At 48.0% G+C, this 14,824-nt stretch overlaps 1 protein-coding gene and 1 long non-coding RNA gene across 2 annotated transcripts in view; one reads left to right on the forward strand and one right to left on the reverse strand.

Moving 5' to 3' along the window:
* LOC129046458 (uncharacterized) overlaps positions 1–14,824 on the reverse strand; it is a 41,701-nt gene that overhangs the window by 17,345 nt on the left and 9,532 nt on the right. The gene's annotated exons all lie outside the window — the stretch shown is intronic.
* KANK4 (KN motif and ankyrin repeat domains 4) overlaps positions 11,114–14,824 on the forward strand; it is a 103,682-nt gene continuing 99,971 nt past the window's right edge. The window contains exons 1-2 of the mRNA XM_064589052.1: positions 11,114–11,705; positions 14,019–14,151. The gene's annotated coding sequence lies outside the window, so the exon portion shown is untranslated. The remainder of the gene's footprint in view (positions 11,706–14,018; positions 14,152–14,824) is intronic.

The raw sequence follows: 14,824 nt of genomic DNA on the forward strand, positions 1-14,824 counted from the left end.
TCTGGTCTTTTTTCCACACACAGTTTGAGAATCACTATTGCTGGGGGATACAGTGGACAGATATGGGGAAAGAGACATGGATACAAATGGGCAAATGCTCTGAAAAACAAAATGATGGACATAGAAGTACATCAGACTAGCAGAACTGGGGAAGGCAGAGGGAGGGGGAACCATTTGAACTGTGTTCTGACCAACGTCCATAGGTAGAGATGATGCCTTTCTGGATATTCCAGGCAATGGGTTCGGCACGAGTTAAGGCAAGGAGTGTTGAACACGAGGTGCATCAGAGAAGGGTCATCAGGCAAGATGGGGCAAGTGCCTGTGTGTGTCTGTGGTGAGTGGGGACAGAGAATACAGTGAGAGAGTGGCCTGGAAACATGCTGGGGATTTGGGGCTTTTCAGTAGGACATAAAAAGCGACCGACCTGTTTTGAGCAGGAAATGAAATGGTCATATCTGAGTTTTAAATGATAGTATTTGTTGAGCGAAACTAAATTTAAAAAATTCTCAGGCACTGGCTCTTTCAGAGAAGAGAATGTGCCTCTTTCATCAGAATGTACAAATACACAGAAATTGATTTCCATGCCTGGATTAACACACAAAGATGTGCATGAATGAGGATTGCTCTGGAAAACCAATTTGCCTCTTTTCTCCTGTCCTCTCCTCTCTCTTATTATTTCCTCTCTTTCCTCTCTTATTCTTTGTGTCTCATTTACCACTTTCCAACAGTACTTGCTGTGATGAGGGAAAAGGCCTGTATCTGAGCTCGGAGCTACCAGCCACATGTGGTCACTGAGCCCTTGCAATGGAATGGGGCGTCTGTGGCTGAGGAACTGAACTGTAAATGTAATTTAAATTTAAATAGCCGCACAGAAAGATTTTAAACAGCCACACGTGGCTGTTGGCTACCATACTGGAGAGTGCAGAGACTTTCACTACAATGAAAACAGGGAAGGGAAAATATAGATGCCGAGAAGTCTTCAGACGGGCTGTCGTGGCATATTCAGTTAATGAGAGTAGTCACAGTAGAATGAAGATGGCAATGAATCCTGCTTTTAACCCAAATATGTATGTTCTGGCCTATTTGTACCCAGTGCGCCTCTTGGAAAGAGGCCTGGGAACCAGGAGCTTGGATCCTGATTTTGATATATTACTTTACACAGGTCACTGCCAGGGGAAGGGCAAGAACTAATGTCCACTGAGCATTAACAAAACACCAGGCATGAGGTGTTAAGTTTACAGATTACTACACTTGAATGTCACGCAAACCCATGAAATATCATTTTTATTCCTACGTGATAGATGAGGAAAAGGAGGAGCAGAGAAGTAAGCAATTTGTCCAAGCCACCCAGGTCTCGAGGTGTAGAGTAGGTATTTAGATATTTAGAGCCAGTTCTAAGGCCAAAACTCTTTCTACTGCACCTCTGGGCTTCCCTAAATTCTTCTGAGCATCTACTCCCTCCCTTCTTGCCCCCCCACACCCCGTACCCAGTGAGACAGGACAGGCAGTCCTCATACTGTCTACCCTCCAGGAGGGTGAAGAGGACCCAATGAAGGTTGGGAAGGCCCTGATATGTTGACAAGGCAAACTGTGCTGAGTGTGCGTAAGGGAGGGAGGTGATATTTTCTGAGAATACAAACAGGGCACAATGTTCTGAGATGGTTCTGCACTCTCGCTGATATTGAAAATACTTTAAATTTTCCATTTAAGAAAAGCCTGAGGCCAGGCCTGTTTCAATCATGTAAAAACCAATATCAGTTTGGAAAGGTTATCACCGCCTTGCCAATTCCAGTCAACATTAAAAATGCAAATATTTAGTATTTAAATATAGCCTTTGGCCTCCAGCACTCAGGACATCACCTAAACCACAGTGGGCAGGTGTAGCACCTGCCCCTGAAGCCTTGGCCGGCTCCCTAGGAAGGAAGCAGAGGATGTGCCTAGCCCAATGAAGGTCTGGGTCCTCAGAGGTTGTGCAGCTGCAGTTGCTGAACCAGACAGACATCCATTCACTGCAGGCAGAGACCCCGTCGATTTTCTTTGTCCTGGTCTTCCCAGTACCTTATTCCAGTGCCTGCTTCATAGGCAGAGCTCAAGGGATATTTATCGAATAGATGAATTCATTCATTCATCATCTTTTATGGGTTATCCTATCATATCCCAGGCATTTGGGGAAATCTCAAGTAATTTACCATCTAAGAAGGGTGGTAAGATGTGCAAATAAATAATAACAACATGAAATAGCATCAAGTCAACCTTACCGCAAGTCTTAATTCTGGAGGTCTCTCAACAGGTGTTTGAAAATATATCGGATGACGAATACTTGTGTGGTCAGACATCGTGATTCTGGGTGCTCTGGGACATGGAGTAACTAGGCAGTGAGATCAGCAATGGGAGCTCCGTGGAAGAGGCACCAAGAACCACTGCTGAGGGGGGCTCGTGTCCTTGGTTGTCTCCTCCACTCAGACTGTAGGCTCTCTGAGGGCAGGACTGTGCCTTATTCAGCTCTGCACTCCAGTACCTCATATGGGGCCTGACACATAGTAGGAAGCAACATATGCTGAATGAATGAAGGAATAAATGAATGAACATTAGGAATCCATAAGGGATCACAGAAAAAGCGGCGTTCACTGAGAGTTTAGTATGCACCACATACTTAATACATAGCTTCTCAGTTAATTATAAGAATCAGGATGCAGCCAGGAGACAGAAACCACATCAGCGACCCGAACAGAGAGAATTAACAGAGGATTGTTAACTGGGTATAAAGTCGTTAACTGGGTAACTGAAAGGGTAAGATGAGCACTATAAAGTATAACCGAGCTAGCAACTACAGAAAGCAGCTATCACCCTAAGATAAGGGACCCCAAGGGGAAAAGTTGCGATGATTAAGTTAGAGGCTCGGTAGAGAGACCTCGTGAGTTGGAACTCAGACACCAGCTCCAGACCGGAACGGGAGGCACAGCCAGACTGGAGCTGGTGTCCCTGATTGGATGCACGAACCTAATGCGTTGTTGAAAACTACAAACCGGCTTCAGCTACTGCAACGGGAAGGCCTTTGCCGTTGCTACGTGAAAAAGCCTTGCTGGGGTGATGGTCAGAGCCACCCCTCCCTGCTTCGAGACCCAGTTCAGATGCCATCTCCCCTGAGAAGCCTTCTTGATCTCTTCCTTCAGATAGAAACCCCACAGGAAGCAGACAGGAAGGCAGAAGTCTTATCGTCCCCCTCCAGCTGTGCAGCCCCCTCCAGCACCCCCCACTCGCAGAACTTGAGAGGGAGCCAGATGGACCAGCAGAAACGGGATTCGCGGAGACCCAGCCCGGTCATCACAAAGCAGAGTACAGAAGGGTTTGGGAGCTGAGACGCCATGGTGTCCTAACTATACAGGAATCTTCCCATCAATGTCGCGATGTGGAGACTGCTACTACCCCCATCATATAGATGAGGAAACCGAAGGTCTAAGTAAGTCAAGGTGACTTGTCTAATAAGTTGATGTGGCAGCAGCCTGATTTGAAGCCAGATCCATCTGCTCTTAATGGCAATACTCTACCAAGTTTCCTTCACGTTTTTATGTTAAGAAGGTGTCAGGGGACAGGACAGATTTTAAGTCCCAGTGCTGCTGCGTTGGCAGCTGGGGATGAGATGGGGGCGTTCAGGTGTCACCTATAAGAGCAGGGAAGCAGGCATGGGGAAGTCATTACAAATATCTCCCAGTGTGCCACTTTAATCTCTCACTTTACTGTCCTTTAAGAAAGTTGAGATCTTCATTACTTGATCAAAAATTAGCCACTCAACAAAGTCCTCCCCATCCTTCAAGACCCAGCTCAGATGCCACCTCCCCTGAGAAGCCTTTCCAATCGCTACAGAGCCAGCCATGCACTCACACGGTATACCGGTGGAACTTGGTGCAGATACCTGGGCGGGGTTTTCTGGACTATAGGCCACACTAGATTGTGGGCTGCTTAAGGGCAGGCCTGAGTCTATCTGGGCTCTGCCTGACACATGGGGGGCACCCAATGTCTAGTGATAATTATAAAGCCTTGTTTCTTCCAGAAGCATGCTTCTGTAGGAGCACAAGCAACTCGAGGACCATATCTTTTGACTCATTCTCTGCTTTCCAGGAGTTCTTGGTCTAGTGCTGAAGACATGTTGGCAAAACACTGAAAAACAAACCCCCTGGTTGAGCTCTTCACCTCCCGCCTTTTCCAAAACATTCTTCTCACTCAGTCAGATGGAAATGTCACCATCGGAAGCCCCTGCTAAAACCTTCCAAAGGCTTCCTGCTCTTAGGATAAAGACTAACTCCTCAACTTTTTTGTCTAGGACCTCTGTCATCTGTCCCCCTGCCCCTCTTCAGCCTTGCATCTCATCGCTCCCCAATCCCCTCCGGCCTCCTTCTACTCCACTGGCCAGCTACTGAACCTCTTCAGCTTCCCCAACTCACCAAGCTCTTCGCATCTTGGTTCTTCGCTGGTGGGGTTCCCTCTACCCAGAACCCTCTCTTCTTGCTCCCTTTGCCCGAATCACTCTGGCTAATCTTGTAGGTCTTAGGTGCTGAGTCACTTCCTCCAGGAGGCTATTGGCAGGGTAACATGATGCTCCCAGAGCAAACTGCTCCTGATCATGCCTCTTATCCTCTGAATTGTAATGGCCTGCACTTGCTCAGAACACTGAGCATCCTGGTACAAGGCAGATGCTTTGTAGAACAGATCTGAATGAATTAAAAACTGCGAACAACAAAAAACTAAGAGAGGTCTCTCCAAGGGAGTTTGGAAGTCACAGGCTGCCTAAAACGTGGTGAGAAAACTCCTAGTGTCCAGGTGCCTGGTAAAAAGAGGACCTCTGGAATGGTGCGAAGGGCTCTGGATCTGGAGGCAGATCAGGGCTGGAGCCTCAGTGACTGGGGGGCAACCAGTTGGACGCTATGTTATTTTCTTCATCTCTATGATAGGCAATGTTTTCCTCCACCCTACTGGGTGCTACAGTTCACCAAGGAAATTAAACTGACAAATGACAGATTAGTGAGAGAAAAAACAAACAGAGTTTATGAGTGTGCGCAGCATGCATACATGTGGGAAAAACTTAGTGATGAGCGACTCAAAAGGGTGGTTAGAGCTTGGGACATATATTGTATAGCATCTTAATGGAGGACAATAAATTTGTAGAGCAGTGACAAGACACAGAAGGAGAGGTCTAAGCTATCAGGGGGTGCATACTGTGGATAGGGAAATAAACAAATGGGGAAACGATTAGAAGATAAGGGCTATTTTAGCAGGTGTGTTGTCATTCCTCTTGGTGCCATGTGTGAGCTGCTAAGAGTCTAGAGTTATCTCTTGCAATGAAGAGTTTAAGAGTTGTCCTCCTGGGTCCTCCCTTTCAGGGTGCAGGAGAGGGAGATACCTTTACAAATGAAAATTCATGTTCTGCTTTTAGGCAAACGGGGTAAAGGCAGGGCGCTTTTTTGGTGTTTGCTGTTTCTCAGTTGTCTTCAGCCCAGGATAATCCTTATGACAAAATGGCATACTTTGGGGTGGCATATTCTGATCCCTTACAGTCTAAAAATGCTTGTCCTTCCCGCCACATAGGCTTGGGATGGGATGGCGCATGTGGGAACTCTGTGCAAACTCTAAAGTGCCAGACGAATGTCAGGCATAACCATTTCCACAACGATCATTTCCAGGAGACAATATAGGCTGCAGCCTGGCCAGTTTGAGTCACAGCAGTCCAAACACAGGCCTCAAGCTTTCTAGCTCCTTCTCCCCCGGGGCCGGGGTGGCGGGGGGGCGGGGGGGTGGCTACTTGCAAAGAAGACACATCAAAGCTCCAGCTGTGGATTTTTATAGTTCAATGTTGCATAAGCTTCCTTCTTGAGAAACAGAGTCTGGAGGAAAGGTGAGGAAGCTAATCTAAACTTCCTGCTCCTCAGCCCCCACCCCCCAGGGCTGGCTCCTTGAAGACCCAGCCTGCAGGCCACTCTTGACTTTTGTTTCCCTTGTTTCTCAGTAGGACTTCCCTACTGTTCTCTGTGGAAGCCAGAGAGACACATCTCCTCAAAAAGGACCCAGTGCACTCCCATGGTCCCAGGCCCCCAGAGCAATAAATCAAAGGACAGAGCTCATTAAGCATGATTCAGCCACAAGAATGGGACATTTTGAAGAATTCAAATCCTCCTTTTGCTCCTTAACAAAGCAAAAGACATCCATAGAGTAAACATTAATGCACCTACTATATGTCAGGTAATAAATATGTTTTGCATTATGTCAACTGTCCCCATTTTAAGGATGAGTAAATTGGGGCTTAGGGTATTATGCCAAGTGAAATAAGTCAATCAGAAAAAGACAATTATTGCATGATCTCACTCATAGGTGGAATTTAAGAAACAAAACAGGATCATCAGGGAAGGGAGGGAAAAATAAAACAAGAAGAAATCAAAGAGGGAGACAAACCATAAGAGACTCTTAATCATAGGAAGCAAACTGAGGATTGCTGGAGGGGGGTGGGGTGGGGGGATGGGGTAACTGGGTACGGACATTGAGGAGGGCTCGTGATGTGATGAGCACTGGGTGTTACAGAAGACTGATGAATCACTGACCTCTATCTCTGAAACTAATAATACATTATATGTTAATTAACTGAATTTAAATTAAAAAAATAAAATGGGGAAAGAAAAAAAGAAAAGTTTAAGTTGGGTGGGGGCACGGATGGGAGGGCGGATGGGGGAGTGCGTGGGTAGGGAGGTGAATGGGCGGGTGGGAGAGCAGGTGAGAGCATGATTGGGTAGGCGGATAGGAGAGTGGGAAAAGCTTCTTGTCAGAATCAAGAGGAAGTGCTTGTATCCCCCCAGAAAGGCAGGGCTGTCACTTGTGATTTCATACTGAAGCCCCTCCCAGGAAAGGGCATCGTGTGTCGTCAGGGCAGTGTAAGCCAGGCTCTGGCAAAGCTGTTCCCTGGACCTAAGATTCTAGAGAGGCTCTTTCAACTTTTAGTTGTGGTTTCAGAGTCAGAAGAGTCTGTGCTCCACTATGTACGTACTGTGTGACTATAGACAAGTTACCAAACATCTCTGTGCTCAGTTTCCTTATTTGTAAAATGAAGAACTACCCAACCTCATAGTGCTATGAGGTTTAAGTGATGTCACTCAAATATAAACATTTGTTAAATATTTATAACAAATATTTGTCTTAAATATAAGTTAGTTTTCTTCTCTCTGTCTCCTAGGCAATGTGAAAACCATTGCAGAGATGAGCTAAGACCAGTGAGACTCTCCCCTGAAGGGGAAAAACTCCAGGTGTAAATGAATTGCTCTGGAGCAGGCCTCACTCTACTCTTCTGGGGTTGAGAATAGTTTCAGTGCAGGTAGCCAAAGAGAAATGAGTTTTTCCTTGTAATGAGGAAATTAAAGGTGACTTTGACTCTTGGCGACCTCTGAACTGCGGCTTCATTTCAGTGTCCTCAGAGAAACTTAGGTCCAGACCTCCCATGGCCTTTTCTTTTGACTGAGAGAGGAACTGGTAGAGAGAAGTGGGGAGCGAGGGGACAGAAAGGGGTAAGGGCCGAAGATCCAAAGCAGCCTGGAGGCACATTTACTTTTCCTGACTCACCCAAAGGACGGATGTGGAAGGAAAATATATTCCTTAGATTGATTGCTTCAGGATGAGAGTATGTGTGTGCCTGTGTGAGTGTGAGTGTGAGTGTGAGTGTGTGTGTGTGCGCGCGTACATGCACACATGCTTGTGTGGATGGGGATGTGGGTGTGTGTGCGGGGTGTAGTAGTGGGGTATGGATGTGTGGGAGGGTAGGGGAAGGGGTGTGGGTATGGGGGTGTGTGGGTGTGGGTAGGTAGATGGGGAGGGGGAGGGGATGGAGAGGGGAGGGAGGTACATGGGGGAGGGGAGAGGAGATGGGGGAGCATGTGGGGAAGGAAGTGTGCAGAGTTGTGGGTATGTATCTGTCTAGTCACACTGAAGGGTTGGGCCTCAGTAAATGCATAAAATCATGTATGTCTAAGCACTGTTAATAAATTCTTACTCACTGGCGATTTATAAAGAAGTTTATTTTCCATTCACTCATTCATTTTCTTATCACCAACACTGACCTACAGGGAGAAAAACAAGAAATTAATATCCCTGAGGAACTTAGGATCTTGAGAGAAGATAAGACATGGACGGGTTTCATAACAATAATGAACACGTTTGCTGCATGCCCGACGCTGTTCTGGCACTTTCTGTGTGTACTATCTAATTAACTGCTCATAATAACCTTATATGATAGGTCCCACTGTGACTCTCATTTAGCAAATGAGGAAACTGAGGCTTGGAGCAACTGGCCCAAGGTCAGACGGCTCAGATTCCTTTTTTTTTTTTTATTCTTATGTTAATCCCCATACATTACATCATTAGTTTTAGATGAAGTGTTCCATGATTCATTGTTTGTGCATAACACCCAGTGCTCCATGCAGAATGTGCCCTCCTCAATACCCATCACCAGGCTAACCCATCCTCCCATCCCCCTCCCCTCTAGAACCCTCAGTTTGTTTTTCAGAGTCCATCGTCTCTCATGGTTCGTCTACCCCTCTGATTTCCCCCGCTTCATTCTTCCCCTCCCGCTACCTTCTTCTTCTTCTTTTTTTTTTTCTTAACATATATTGCATTATTTGTTTCAGAGGTACAGATCTGAGATTCAACAGTCTTGCACAATTCACAGCGTTTCCCAGAGCACATACCCTCCCCAGTGTCTATCACCCAGTCACCCCATCCCTCCCACCCCACCCCCCACTCCAGCAACCCTCAGTTTGTTTCCTGCAATTAAGAATTCCTCATATCAGTGAGATCATATGATACATGTCTTTCTCTGTTTGACTTATTTCACTCAGTATAATACCCTCCAGTTCCATCCACGTCGTTGCAAGTGGCAAGATCTCATTCCTTTTGATGGCTGCATAATATTCCATTGTATATATATACCACATCTTCTTTATCCATTCATCTGTCGATGGACATCTTGGCTCTTTCCACAGTTTGGCTATTGTGGACATTGCTGCTATAAACATCGGAGTGCACGTACCCCTTCGGATCCCTACTTTTGTATCTTTGGGGTAAATACCCAGTAGTGCAATTGCTGGATCATATGGTAGCTCTATTTTCAACTTTTTGAGGAACCTCCATACAGTTTTCCAGAGTGGCTCAGATGGCTCAGATTCCAAAGCATGCAGCCTGGCTCCTGAATATGTGCTCTTAAGTATCACCTTAAGTCTACACCATTTGTTCCCCGCTGACCTACAAGGGCTAGGCTTATGTCCCGTACAAAGGACTGGCTGCCAGGGAGCAGCCACCCAGCAAGATGCTTGGTGCTCGAGCACCTGTGAACACCTAACCCATGGCCCTACGTCCACAGCTGTCTGGGCCCAATCTCTTCACCCATTCCTCTCCCTACATCTCCTACCGTTTCTACTTCTCATGTCACCCCAACACTAGTAGAGAGGGGTACCGAGAGGAGACCAGGGTAAACTCAAGGGCTCATCCCCCTCCCTGCAGGCCAGCTTCCCCACCAGACGTGAGGTGGGGGTACTGGTCCTGTGGTATTCTTTACCCCAAAGGCCTCCCGCCTCTGACCCTGGAAGGCAATGCCCATGACGGCAGCTGCAGTGGGGTCACTGGGCCTTGGACCCATGGAGGGATCTGACTCTAGTCCTTGAGGTCATAAGAACATCTCCACCGATGAAGCTCTTGCCAGGGAGTCGGAGAGGCTCTGGGGCTTTAGGTCCATTATCTCTTTCAGTTTAAGTCCCACGACAGCCCCAATTGAGGCAAGGATTATTAGCACCCTCCCCCCTTTACAGATAAGAAAACTAAGGCTCAGAGAGGCCAGTCAGATCAAGCAATGGTGCCAGGAGGACAGACTTGTCTACACCTCAGAGCCCAGGCTCCAGGCCATACTCTCGTGGGCTTTCCCTCCTCACAATGGGCTGCAAGCGGAATGAAAGCTGGTCCTGACTCTCCACTGCCAGATGGGAGAGAATGGATGGGCGGTGCTGGATGGTAAGCCACCTCCACCACTGAGGGACAGACGCTGGGGGAGTAGGTCACGTCTGCTAGCCCGAGAGTCCAGGGAGTCCCCTCCACGTAACCAAATGGAGGCAGTGCAGAGGAAGACCTGCCGTCTCTCCTTAACTTTGCCCCCGCCTGTCAGCACCCCCCAACCTGTCTGCCCCTCACACACTCTTGTGGGGGGTCCTAGGGAAAGCGACCCGTGAGAACAACTGAAAAAGCGGGTTCCTACAAGCCCCACCCCCACCCCAGGCCATCGGAGGCTGGAGCAAGGAGACCCCCTTTGATAGTAGGTAACAAAAAGAGAGAGAAGAACCCTCCCCCTGTGGTTGTTCCTTCAGTTAGGGCTGGGGTGTGCTGACAGGATCTGCAGAGGCGACACTGGGGCCAGGGGACACGGTGACGGCTGCCAAAGGCTAGTACCAGAGGTGGCGGGGCTGGCAGCGTGTGCGGCGGGAACAGAAGAGGACAGCATGGAGAGGTGGCCTGGCAGCCGGCTGGATTCGTTGCTAATGTGGGAGGCGGTATTTGGGAGCTGCCAGAGAGAGACAGACGCTTTGGTGGGGGGTGCAGTTTGAATGAGAGTGGGATTACGCAGCAGTGAGTCCAACAGTAAAGTGACAGCACGCGGGCTGCAAGTCATCATTTCCAGCAGTTAAAACCCTGATTAATAAAGGCTCCCAAAGGCTGTGTTCCTGCCCCAGGGCCAGTGGAGGTTTTAGAAGGACATTACAAATGTTGGCTATTGTCCTTCATAAAGGAACAATTCAATGAACAGCCCTGGCCGAAAGGGGGGGAGGTGCATTCCTCCAAGGGGTTGTCTCCCACCCCGGGCTGTCCAGTACTGCACAGGAAGTCATCTGAGTCAACTGCTGGTGACCTATGACCTACGGCCCAGCACAAGAAGGGAGCACAAAAAGGGAGCTGGGCCAATCAGATTCCCACCTCAGGAATTTGAACCAAGAAATGCTGAGACACGCAGGCAGTTAGCAGCTGGGCTGGAGGCCACAGGAATGCACTGGAAGGTTCTATGCAGTGAAGTCAGAGCCAGAGTCTACTAACCACAGAACTGGTTAGTAGAAGGTGAGCAGAGAGCAGTGAGACTCTGGGAAAGACAGGGAGAAAAGCAGCAGAGAGCAGTGAGACTCTGGGAAAGACAGGGAGAAAAGCAACTGAGAAGGAAACCACATGGTCCCCAACACACTGAAGCTCCTGGCACCTTGATCCTCACTCCAGCCCTGACTCCACCTTCCTCCCTTTCTCCTAAGGGATGGGAGTGGCTCTCTGTTCCTGGAAACCTGTCCATGGTGGTTTTACAGGTTATAACAAAGACATTGAAGAACGGTGTGAGCAAGGTGGAGAGTCCAGGCATGATGATCAGCTGCCTCCCAACCACATCTGAGGCCATGCAAGAAAAATTTGACTTTGAAGGCCTTCGCACATCTAAATCATGCCCCAGGGAGGAAGGCAGTGCTGTGGAGTGGTTACTTAACCTTGGTTGGGAGCTAAAAGCTTCGAATCCCAGCTTCTCTTTCTAACCGGGGGAACTGGGGGCAAATGGACTCTTCTAAGTCTCAGTTTCCACACCTCTAAAATGGGGATAGAAACGAGCCTCCTCCCTCAGGTTGTTGGAGGTGTTACGGGGGCATGCCTTGCGTTGGGTAAGTCCTTCCTTTAGCTGCTGTGTATGCTATGTATCAACTCCTCCATGAAGGGTAAGAGGTGGAATTAGAGGTTGAGGAATCTCCCTGTAGAATTTTCTACCTGCAAGGACCAGCGTGGGGCTGTCCACTGACAGGTGCACACCCTTCTCTTTGTCACTCTCAGGGATCCTGTAGGAAAGAGGCTTTCAGGGTCACCTTAGCTGCAGACAGGCCTGACTTAGCCAGTCTTATTAATAGGAGTGTGTCCATTTCTGTCTTAAAATAGCCACACAATGTTATTTAAAATGAGCTTCCAGGTGGGTGGTCAGATAGCTTTTTCTTTTTTCCCTTTTTATTGTCTTCCTCTTAGGAGAGTTCAAGAACTCTCATATTTTTCTATTTCATTTATAGCAAAACAGTCATAACAGAAGATCCATTGCTCTGTGTAACTTCCTGAGTCAAGGATGTTCAGACTGTCTGAGGGGGTCCCACAGTCAAGCACCACTCCCACCCACCCCTCACACCCTTCTTTGCAGCGTCCCTGGCAGACACTCATCTGCCAGGCATGTTGGGCCTCCTGGCTCCAACAGGACGGGCTGCACGGGGTGGTGGGGGTGGGGGGGGTCTGGGCCTCGCAGGGGGCGGTGCCTCCACGGGGGCGGGGCCTCATGGGAGAGGGGCCTCACCGGGCAGTGGGGAGGACCTAACTCAGGCTTTTGCCTCTCTTCTAATCGTTTGGGTTTTTTGTATTTTTTTTTTTTAAAGATTTTATTTATTTGACACAGAGAGAGACAGAGAGACAGCACAAGTAGGGGGAGTGGCAGGCAGAGGGAGAGGGAGAAGCAGGCTCCCCACCAAGCAAGGAGCCCCCTGTGGGGCTCCATGCAAGGACCCCAGCCAAAGGCAGCTGCTCAACCAACTAAGCCACCCAGGCACCCCATCTATTCTAATCTTTTAAGTCATGGATGGTCCCTGCCTGGAAGTAAAAAGGCCCTTTCCTAACCTCAAACCCACACGCTCCCTGCCACCACCATTTCTTTCCCTCTACATGTTTCTTACTCACCCTATTCAGCCATTACACCCTCCTGAACCCTCCATCCATTCTGAAGGCTCACATCACTTTTGTCTTAACAGAAGTCATCACTTCCTCTGTGGTTTTTCAGGGGAAAGTGGCTCATCCTCTCAGACCCATTCCCCGGTTCAGTAGAAATAGAGCCAGAACGTCCTGGCTCTTCGTTGTCACTCTGCACCAGCGCTTGTCCACTCTCATATCTTTCTTTAAGCCTCATGCCATCCGACCACTCTCCTAAACACTGAAAACTGTCCAGAGCTCACTCCCTGAATCATTCATGGCCTGGCTGTCAGTCTTCCTCTCCAGCTCAGGTTCTGTATCACCCTAGGAGATTTCAATGCCCAGGCAGACAACTGACTAGACTGTTACTTCTTGGGTCTTCTTAACTCCAAGGGACCTCACCTCCTCTGGACTTCAGCCTTCATGCCCAGACCCAACCCTGGATCTTATTATGGTTCCATTCTCGAATCCCTTTAACTATCTCATGACACTGGCATTTTGATCTCCAAAAGACCCCAGCTCTTCTGTCCTATTTCCTTCAGTCTTTCTACTTCCTTCAGTCTGTCAGTCCTCCTGGTGGGAGTCCAGACCCTGTAGGTGATCCTGAACGGCATTCACAGTAGTACCATCATTTCCCTTGCGTGGCTATCCTGCTATGCCTTCCTCCCCACAACAAATTCCAGCTCTTTTCTTCCAGTGTCAGTGGAGACCATTCAAGTCCAGCTCTTCAACCTGTGCCCTGCCCCTCCCCTGCTGACTCCTCTCTTTTATGCTTCAACTCCTCCACTCCTCTGATATTTTCCTCTTGTTCTATAAACCTGTCTAGGTTACTCCCTCTGACAAGAGCCCTCCTAAGACCCTTTCCACCACTCTCCAATTTGACTGTCCCCCACTATAGTCTACTCATGTGTGACCCCCTTCCTCACCTCCTACACATTCCCCAACCTAATGCACTCTGGTATCTGTCCTGACCACTCAATGGAAACTGCTTTCCCTAAAGTCATTATCCTAGGTAATATTACTGTGTAATAAATTACAAAGTACCTCAAACTTAGTGGCATAAAACAACCATTTTATTATGCTCATGCATTCTGAGGCTAAGTCAGATTGGTCACATAATATAGCCTTTTTCTGCACCATGGTGTCTTCTGACCAGAGACCTAAACATGGCCTCTCTGTGTGCTCTGTCTTCTTTGAAGCACGGCAGCCTCAGGACAGTCTGGTTCCTTACACGACATGCTCTTTGGCTTCTCTCCCAGGGTTTCAGTTACCACCTATGTGCCATCAGCTCCCAGATCTGTCCTGCCACAGTCCTCTCTCTAAGCATCAGACTGGAGACCCATCAACCTGGTGGATGTGTCCAAAGATACATCAATTTCAGCATGAACTAAGGTGAGCTCACCATCTTCCACTCTAAACCGGCTCCTCTCCTAGTATTCTTTCTCTCTCTTAGTTGTCCAAACTTCGACTCTTCCTTTTCCCTCACTCCTTACATCTGATTATTTACCAAGTCATGTTCATTCTGCCTCTGAAATGTTTCTACAAATTTGATCCCTTTACAAATGAAAAGATTAAGAATCAGAGAGGTTGTTACTTCCCAAGATTAAACAGTTATCATGTATTTATTCTTTCATGTGTCAATCAAACACTTACTGGGTACAACTGAGTTCTAGGAACTGGGATGAAAAAGCTTGTAAAACGTGGTTCCTGGTTCCTTTCATGGCAGAGATAGGCAAGTAGGCAGTAGATTACTATAAGGTATGATAAATGCTGTGATTGTGGGGAGCACTGGGTGCAACAGGGGCAGTGAGCATATCCTGCAGTGGGAGGGGTGAAGGTGGGGGCCTTATTAGTTAGCTATTGCTGTGTAACAAATACTCCAAACTTTGGCTGCTTAAAACAGCAAATGTGTATTAGTTCATAGTTTCTGTGGGTCAGAAATCTGGGTACAGTTTAGCTGGCTCCTCTGGATCAAGGCCTCACAAGGCTGCAGTCAAACTATGTGGGACAGCAGTCATCTCAATATTTTGCTTGGGGAGGAGGGTTTCACCCTGAAGCACACTCA

The sequence above is a fragment of the Mirounga angustirostris genome, unplaced genomic scaffold (assembly GCF_029215605.1).
Source record: "Mirounga angustirostris isolate CCGP_5_RB_7025 unplaced genomic scaffold, mMirAng1.0.hap1 SCAF_4, whole genome shotgun sequence".
NCBI classification, from domain to species: domain Eukaryota; kingdom Metazoa; phylum Chordata; class Mammalia; order Carnivora; family Phocidae; genus Mirounga; species Mirounga angustirostris.